At 39.2% G+C, this 10,000-nt stretch overlaps 2 pseudogenes; one reads left to right on the top strand and one right to left on the bottom strand.

Moving 5' to 3' along the window:
• The window catches only part of LOC122333151, a 6,825-nt pseudogene extending 3,603 nt beyond the window's left edge, over window positions 1-3,222 (top strand).
• A 4,949-nt stretch (window positions 3,223-8,171) lies between these two features.
• Window positions 8,172-10,000, bottom strand: part of LOC122333150 — a 12,417-nt pseudogene continuing 10,588 nt past the window's right edge.

The following is a 10,000-nucleotide window of genomic DNA, read 5'->3' as shown; positions in this document are numbered from 1 at the left end:
ACAGGCCGTATGACAGCACCGCCCTCAGCAAGGACTTCATGCCCGTGGCGTGGGCCGCTGCTTACGGTCAGCATTTCCGGATCGAGCAGCATTGCTAGCTACAAAGCGCTCTGCATGCGTTAGGGCTGTCGAAACGGCACAGGGTTTTGATCAAAATTCGAATTGTTTTCGGCTTCTCTCCTGAAGCCACAAAAGGGCGCAAATATTATGCATGTTTCTTTAAAGCGTTAAAAAAACACGACACAAAATAATGTTTATAATCTGTATAGATATATATATATAAAAATAATACTGTTTAAGCATTTTGGAAATTGAGGTTTATAATAAATGTGCTTTCCATTTAATGGTTTGTTAGGATAGGACAGAAAATCTGGAATCTGAGAGTGCAAAATATTAATAGTTATCCAATGCACATTGCTAAGTAAAAATTAAATTTTGCTATATTCATGGAACATGAACAATGATTTTTCGCAAAATTATGGTTTTGACCCATGCAGTGTATACCTGTGCTATATATATGACTGGTTTTGTGCTCCAATGTAACGTACGAGTGCTTTAAATGGCAAAATAATCATATGGATTTGGACGATGCTTCTAATGAAAAATGATCTCTAATAATACATCTGAGCAGGAGCGGACGAGGGCTGTGAGAACCGGAACGGAGCGGCGAGCGCGTTACTGCACATTGACGAGTCGGATGCACTGGACAAACTCAACCGGCAACACGGCAAGAACAAGAGACGAGCTGAACCCCGACAGGTCCAAACAGGTACCGGAGGGTTTTTTGAAAGTGCTAAGCTTTACGTGGGATGTTTGTAGCGCTATGCGTCATGCTGGAGGACCATTTCAAATGAACTAGTGAAATAAAATGAATTAAGGGTGGTGGAAAAAAGCACAAACATGCATTTTTTACAAATATGCTAATATAATTTTTTTACCTTGAAAACAAAATAAATCTTTTTTTTTTCAAATATTTTTTGAATGTAATAATTTTTATGTTAAATTGTTTAACATTTAAGTTTGTTGTACCCAGTATTTATTTATTTTATTTTTTTGTACTTTAATTTTTAATTGATCCTTTATCTGCTGTATTTTATTGTACTTTTTTTGTTCATTGGAATCATTAGAATTTTTTTATTTAAAATTTTTTTTTAAGTTCAGTATTTATTCATTTCCAGTCGGTAATTTGAATGATTTTACCATTTGAAGTGCTTTAACTTAAACCGAAGCGAAAGTTAGAAATGTTGCCTTGCCAACATTTAATTTGTTTTTTGTATTTCCGTTTAACAATAATGCTTTTAACCCTTTCCCCCCCAAAAAACACAGAATTTTCCATTACTCATGAAACAACGCTTCCAGAGTTTACTGTTACAGTCTCAGAGGCACTATTATCTTCTGAATCATCTCCCGATCAAAAACACGGGCAAGGGCGACGTAGAGCAGAACACCTCTTATGTATGCATATGAAAAGTAATGTGTTCATTAACACTGACCGCATATAAAACCCCTTAATGAGTGAGTCGCCGATTCAGGAAGTGGCAGAGGACTGTGCAAGCTTTGAGGCTGCTGGTGGATGTGATCTGTCTGCTTTGATCATTGTGCAGAATAAGCTACAGATGTACTAGTATTTTATAAAAACGTTATTTTTTTAAATACCTACATTCAATTGTTGATGAAAAAGGATGCTTCAAGCTAAGCTAGATATTTTTTCTTTATTTTGACGTGTCGCCTGTTCAATAATTAATATTCTGGGTGCTGTAAAATTGTGAAAATGAAAAAAAAAGGCATGCACTGACTTTATTAGCTAAGTTTTATTTAATTGCCTTACGTCAGTTACTGGCTAACAGACTGATTGTCTTTTATCCTCGTCCTCTCGTTCGTCTCCAGCGATCATCATCGGTCCGTACGGACAGCCCCTGACCGTCTACCCCTGCATGCTGTGCGGCAAGAAGTTCAAATCCCGCGGCTTCCTCAAGCGCCACACTCGTAACCACCACCAGGACGTGTTGAGTCGCAAAAAGTACCAGTGCACGGACTGCGACTTCACCACCAACAAAAAAGCCAGTCTGCACAACCACATGGAGGTGCACGCGCTCAGCAACAAAGCGCCGTTCGAATGCGAGACCTGCGGGAAAGAGTTCCACCAGCAGGCGGCGCTCTTCTCGCACCGCCTCCAGCACCACCACCAGGAGCAGAAGTCCCCCACGGCCATCGCCTCGCCGCTCTCTCCCGCCGCCGCCACCAAGACTCACAAGTGCAAGTTTTGCGATTACGAGACCGCCGAGCAGGGGCTGCTGAACCGCCACCTGCTGGCCGTGCACAGCAAGAGCTTCCCGCACATCTGCGTGGAGTGCGGCAAGGGTTTCCGGCACCCGTCGGAGCTGAAGAAACACATGCGCGACGCGCACGGCGAAGCCGTGCGCTCGTGCATGTACTGCGTTACAAATCGGCCGACTCGTCCAACCTGAAGACGCACGTGAAGACGAAGCACAGCCGCGAGCTGCCGTTCCGCTGCGAGCGCTGCGCCAGACCTTCGGCGAGGAAGACGAGCTCACGCAGCACGCGGCCACGCACGAGGACGCCCGGGGACACCAGTGCAGCCACTGCGACCACCGCAGCTCAAACTCCAGCGACTTGAAGCGCCACGTCATTTCCGTGCACACGAAAGACTACCCGCATAAATGCGCCGTCTGCGGCAAAGGCTTCCACCGGCCGTCCGAGCTGAAGAAGCACTCGGCGTCGCATAAAGCCAAGAAACTGCACCAGTGCCGCCACTGCAACTTCAAGATCGCGGACCGCCGTTTCTCAGCCGCCACATCTTATCCGTTCACACTAAAGAACAGCAGCAGCAGCCGGAGGCGCAGTCGCCGACTCCGCCCACGCAGGCGTCGCCGCCGCAAGCCCCGCCCACAGAAAAGCCCGCCCCCAAGAGGACTATAGGCGCGGCGCAGTTAGCAGCGCCCGCTGTAAAGAAAGCCGGCGGCGCTCGAGGGTCGCGAGGAACGGAGGGTGTATCAGTGTCGGTATTGCGACTACAGCACGGGAGATGCGTCTGGCTTCAAAAGACACGTTATTTCCATCCACCACGAAGGACTATCCGCATCGCTGTCAGTACTGTTGAAGGCTTCCGGAGACTCGGAGAAAAACCAGCACATTATGAGGCACCACAAAGACATGGTGCCGCCGAATGAGCTCCTCCTCTTTCTCCGCTCACTTCCGTAGACACACTAAACAGCGAGTGATTGGATATCACCGTCCCTCGTGTTGGCAACCTCTGTATCGGGCTTCTCACCAAGACCCCTCATGCATAGCAGTGTGTGTGTGTGTGTGTGTGTGTGTGTGTGTGTGTGTGTGTGTGTGTGTGTGTGTGTGTGTGTGTGTGTGTGTGTGTTGTGTTTGTATGCGAGAGAAGAGTGTGTAGCAACATAGGCTGGAAGTGCTCGTTTATGATCACGTCTTAAAGGAACAGACCGGCCCGAAAACGAAATTTCTGTCGTCGTTTATTCGCACTCGTGTCGTTTTCAAACCTGTCCGCATTTCTTCGTCCTGCTGAAGAAAGCCGGCTGATTCGATTTGATTTCTATTCCAGTAGGAGGTACGTTATGGAACGATAAAAATGCATTGTACTGACAAAACACAGTACAGTGGTATCAGATTTTTTACTTTTTATATGGCTTTCTTCTCTTTGAACAGACGCATGCTGTTCTACTGTAACACAAATGAAGATATTTTGAATAGTGTTGGTAACTGAACAGTTTCAGTTCTCAATGGAGCCCATTGCAACACACAAAAAAAAGACATTTTGAAGAGTTAGGGCAGCCGTACTTTTTCAGTTCCCATCGACTTCCATTTTATCTTTGGTTCGTACAGCGGAAGTCAACGCGACCGGAAACCGTTCGGCTGCTGGCAAAATGTCTAGAAAGAAAGTAAATGATGACAGAAATTGTTTTTGGGGGCTGAAACATCCCTTTTAAAGGAACAGTTTGCTCCAAAATTTAAAATGTGAAACTTACTTGCCCTCGTGCTGTTTAAAACGATCTCGAATTTCGCCAAGGAACCTAAATGGTAAATAATTTTTCCTCAGTATTATGATATTATCGTTTCTAGTCCCGTATTATATAATCCTTGTGGATTGTATTCCCGATATTCTGAAGTCGTATGATATATATCTGTGTGAGCACAGACCAATTTATGTTAGAAATGATGACTAGAGGGTGAGTAAATGGCGCAGTTTTTAATTTTGGCGAACTATTCCTTTACCGTAGATGTTTTATGTTTTCAGTGCATTTCAGGTTGGTTTGGTCACCGTGGTAGATGTGCGCCCAGCCTCTGGGATCAGGTGCATGTTTCCTGAAGCGTTGCGTCGGTCTGTCGCCGAGTGCCTAACGCATGAAACCTCTCTGAAAGCGCTCGAGGAATATAGGACAGCGTGATCGATATCAGTCTTGCACTTTACTAGCATGTCTGTCTCATAGAAAACACGGACACCAGGAAATGTTTCAATGTTGAGAAGCGCGTCGGAAAGGCTGTTTTCCATTGGCACTGAGGACATTGCCTTATTTTTTTGCAATTAATGCGTGATCGGAGCGAGGCTATGGGAATATCTGCTCTCACAAACCTTTAATGATCGCCTCAGCGCGCATATGATCTGATCTCCTCTAATGATCAGTATGTTTGAGGAATTAGCTCACTGTGTATAAAAGAGAGCCGTTTTTTAAAGAACTAAATTTCTTTAGATTTATTTATTTTTTTTTAACTTCTTAAGTCCATGCAGCTCACGAGCAAAGCTGTTTTATAAAGCATCTCCGGCATTTTGGGTCTGTGAGATCAGATAACCCCTTTATAAGAGAGCTTGAATTGTGCGCTAACAGGACAGATTTTAATCATGTGAACGTTTTCTCTTATCGTCGACTTAAATGCATTTCTCTTGGATGTATGGGACCACAGAGATGTGAAGTTAACGGATAAATCTCACGTAAAGGGCACGTCCGGGTCAAATCTAACCCCGAAACCCAGTGGAAAAAATAATATAATTTTATTTTTTTCTCTGCTTTTATGCTAATTGAAATGCAAATCATTGTATCGCTGTAAATATTATAAACGTTAAATATTTTTAATTAACTCTGAAAATCAATTGAAATTATTGGGGCTAAAAATTGCGCAAAAAATGGTGTAAAAGACTTAAATAGTATTATCTTCCAAAACATACTCTGATAAATAATTATATTTACATCATTCTCCTGTGTTTCGGTCTTGATGCTAATTAAAAAAAGTTTCGCAAATATGTGCAGTTTACTAGTAAAAATTATTCCTACACCAATAATTTTTTTATATATAAAAAACAAAACAATATTTATTGCTACACAATGATTTGTATTTAAACTTTCACTAACGTCTCATAAAATAAACGTAAAAATGCATAAATAATAAGTCAGCGTCACATTGCGACGCTTTAAGGTTTAATAGATTCAAAATACAATTTTTTTTTTTACATTTTTCATCGTTTTGGGGTAAAATTTGACCCAAGCGTGTATCTTTTATTTTATTTGAGCCATATGAATTCTAAACACACACTATATTAGATTCAGTATGCCAATTATGTCATGTTTGATAACCTTATTGACGAGTTATCAGGCCAACTCTATCTCTCGTCAGTATCCACAACGTGCAAAAAGAGGAGATTACAAAAGACCTGTATGCTGCGTGTGTGTGTGTGTGTGTGTGTGTGTGTGTGTGTATGATTTGTATTTTTTTTTGTTTCTGGTTTATACTCAAAGCAATGCATCAGATATGTTTGCCGCTGCCAATGACCTTTTCACCAGGTGACCCTCTCGTCTTGGCGACTTCATGTTGATGGTACTGTTCACATACGGTCAATGCAAATGCTCACTGTTACCCACTGATTGTCTTAACGGTCACTGAAAGCGTGTACTAGGCTGGCGTCCTTTCCTCGTTACCAAGACGTGACAAAAAGCTGGAAGCGACGTGTTGGAAATGCGCTGTTTTGTGTTTGTGCGTAACGTAAATCGAATCCAATAACGCTTATTCGGGCCACAATTCCACTAACCTGTGATGGATGATGTCATATCCAGCTTTGCATGTGATTGGCCAGAGGTTTCCAGAGGAACCCGACCTCGAAGCACTGAACCAGCCTCTCTTTGTGTCGGAACAGCACCATTAGCAATGATTTAGCAAAACGATGCCATCGGTCGGGAAGGGATCACTTCCCGACGCCCCGGGCCTTCCTTCTCTCTCTCTCTCTCTCTCTCTCTCTCTCTCTCTCTCTTTATCTTTATCTCTCTCTCTCTCTTTATCTTTATCTCTCTCTCTCTCTCTCTTTATCTTTATCTCTCTCTCTCTCTGTCTCTCTCTATCTCTCTCTGTCTCTCTCTCTCTCTCTCTTTATCTCTCTCTCTCTATCTCTCTCTATGTCTCTCTCTATGTCTCTCTCTATGTCTCTCTCTCTCTCTCTGTCTCTCTCTCTCTCTCTCTCTCTCTCTCTCTCTCTATCTCTCTCTCTCTCTCTTTATCTCTCTCTCTCTCTCTCTCTCTCTCTCTCTCTCTCTCTCTCTCTCTCTCTCTCTATGTCTCTCTCTCTCTCTCTCTCTCTATGTCTCTCTCTCTCTTTATCTCTCTCTCTATGTCTCTCTCTCTCTCTCTCTCTCTCTCTCTCTCTCTCTCTCTGTGATCATTTTTATACTGCAGATATTTATTTGGTCACTGTTTAAACTTTGTTGTATAGTTAAATGTAAGTAGGAATCTATGGGACTATAACTTATTGTTTTGTACACAGATCTGTAAAGAGAGAGTGTAGATGTAAACACTTCGGAAAGAGGACTTCAAAACTTTGTGTTGTCATGGATGTATCTTCACATTTGTTTAAAAAAATGATAAAAAAGGAAATAAAAGGCAAAGTATTTTCCTGCATCCTCCGTTCTTCACTATGTAAATGAAGTTGTCTGTAAGTGCACAACTATTTAGAGAGGTCTTTTAGTATGGGATGTATTTGGGATGGTTTTGCAGATTTACACACACACACACACACACACACACATATATATATAGATAGATAGATAGATAGATAGATAGATAGATTTACCAAGTATATTAACTATTCAGGAAATTATTTCTCTGCTTCTTCTAAAAGTTGTGTATTTACAGTGTCATTTGTGTTATTTTGGTATCTTTTTTAAGAGTAGTTTTTATAAATATTTTGAATTTGAAGTTTTAGTAATTTTGTAAAAATATTTTGTCATTAGTTGTGAGCGTGTGTGTATGTATGTATGTATGTGTATGTATATATATATATATATATATATATATATATATATATGTATATATATATATATGTGTGTGTGTCTATATACAGGTTTTTTGTAGTTATTTTTAGTATCTTGGTAAACTAAAAGAAATGGCAACTATCTGTTCTTTTTAAATTTCTGTTTTATTTCAGTTAAAGTTTACATTTTTTAAATGTTTTTAGTAATAATTTTTGTTATTCGTTATTTCACTTTTTTTTTTTTTTTTTTTGGTCATTTTTATTTTATGTAATTTTTTCTTTTTTGTGGTTTTAAAATGTTATAAAATTCTTAATCACTTTTATTTATTTGTATATCAAATTACATAAGAAAATAAAAAATATATATATATTTTATTTTTTATTTTTATAAATTCTAGTTTATAGATTTGTTTTATAGTATTTCATCTATTAAATATTTATTTTGGTTAAGTAAAACCTTGGGCAACTATACTTTAATGTTTATTTAAAAATAGTTTTAGTTAACCATTACATCCCTGATGTTTACATGCTTGAAACTCATTTCGTGAAGACTTATTATGATTTCATAAGCTTTTATTTTACTTTTTGTAGCTCTTCACTTCTACAATAATCTGCCAAAGGTCTTCAAAAAGAGACCGAATGCTCCAAAGCAATTTAAGTAAGAATAGTCATTTTCTAAGAATGACGGTTAACAAAGCTAAATAAATAAAAATCACAAAATGAATTGCCTCAAAACAGATTCACAAAAGATTTTATTGGTCCAAACTCGTGAAGAAATGATAGAAAGAACTTGGAGGGCGAAAGGACTGATCAGGAAAAGAGCAGAAAACACTAAAGGCACTACAGTCGTAATAAATCAGTCAGGATTCAGGAGGGGCTTCACGTCAGCACGTCAAGGGCACTCGTCTAGAGAGGAAACAAGCTCGCGTCAGCCGGGTGCATTCAGATGTAGTCTTTATAAGAGTGTTTTTTAACAGCGCTTTACCATTTTTAGGCAGGATGGCGATGTTCTCGGGCAGAATGCCTTGCTCCAGTGAAAACTCGGTGAACTTGTACACGACGTCCTGGCTCAGGTCTGGGGTTCGGCCTACAACAACCACACACACACACACACACACACACACGTCAATGCAAAGAAATTATTTGGTCATTTTTTTAATGATCTGAGCTGATCACAGCACACATCACAGAACACACAGAACTTTATAAAAGACGATAAATCAAAAAAATTAGGTGATCGAAAGGTCAGCTGAAAATTAAAAATCTTTCACTAAACTAAAATATTTAGTTTTTAAAAAAACTAAAATATGTTTAAAATACTAAAATAAATGAATTGAAAATGTATTTAGTTTCAACCATTATATACCAAACTTAAAATGTGTTTCAGGGGAAAAAATATAATACCAAGAAATGCTCCAGCTGCTACTTCTACATATTTACTAAAACGTGTTTCAAAATATCTTTACATATAAATTTGATCTATAAATGTTTTGGTATTTTTTATATATTTTTAAATGTATTTAGCCCTCAAAAAATTGTTAATCCTCCATATATTTTCAATCCAATAAAATGCTCAATGTCAAATTGTCAACAACACGTGAGCTTATAACACGTTTAAAATGTTCATTATTTTTAGATTTTAGCAAAATATATTTTCAATTTCATAAAAAAATATATATATATATATATATATATATATATATATATATATATATATATTTATATTTAATTTTTTAATTTAATTTTAATTTAATTTATTTATTTATTGGTGAGTAAGTCTATTATTCACAGCCCCCATTTTCATCAGCGTTAAATTTATTAAATTTAATCTAACCAAAAGCTTGTCTGTAGATTTTATGTAAATGTCACCAGCGTATGGAAAACAGTATTGTCTATAACCAAAATACGTTTCGAGTCAAACTGGCTTTGGCCTAAATTCAAAACCTGCAAAAACGCAAGTTAGTTACCGTAGAGAGTTTGTTGAGGAGCACGGTGGAGTCGGCTTTGGTCTTGATGGTGTGGATCAAAGCGTATTCATCGTGCTTCACATCGACGACACGCATGTCGTTGTCAGTCTCCCAGCCTGAGGAAACACATCATTTCCTTCTCAATCCCGAATCAATCACGCGTCCTAGATGAACACTATCTTCCCTTACGCTCACTGCGGAAGCTGAATTTCCCAGGAATATCCGTGCTTTTGAGCCAGATGGTTCATTCTCAGCATGTGCCATCGGGACTGGAAGAACAGGATGGGTTAAAGGCTCAGATCAGACATGAGAAGACTGGATTATTAGTTTCTCCTTTTTTAAGTGATCAAGTGTGCCTTACTTGAGACTTGAATATACCATCTCCAGATCTCCTTCGGTCGGTCGGCGTCAGCGCGGCGATGCCCATTTTCATGTTTGCTTTACTGGGCGACAAACCACTCGGCGTTGGTGGCAAACCAATCAGATACCATTTCCCAGACACCTGTGTGAAGGACACGTCCAACACATAAACACCCAAAGCGTCGCTTTCTGTTGAAGCTGAAAATATAGTGCAAGTTGGCTCATTTAATGACCGATGCTAGATTTATAACATAAAACTATATATATTATGTAATATGTTTTGAGTTTTTTTTGCATGAAAGTAGCAAACCATTACCAAAGCGTACACCAATTTTATTTATATTTTTATATTTGCAATATTATATTTTGCAATATTAGCCAGGCAAAATTTTGT

The sequence above is a fragment of the Puntigrus tetrazona genome, unplaced genomic scaffold (genome assembly GCF_018831695.1).
Source record: "Puntigrus tetrazona isolate hp1 unplaced genomic scaffold, ASM1883169v1 S000000185, whole genome shotgun sequence".
Taxonomy (NCBI): Eukaryota; Metazoa; Chordata; class Actinopteri; order Cypriniformes; family Cyprinidae; genus Puntigrus; species Puntigrus tetrazona.
Note: the sequence above shows the minus strand (reverse complement) of the source record. Positions and strands in the feature narration are given on the sequence as shown.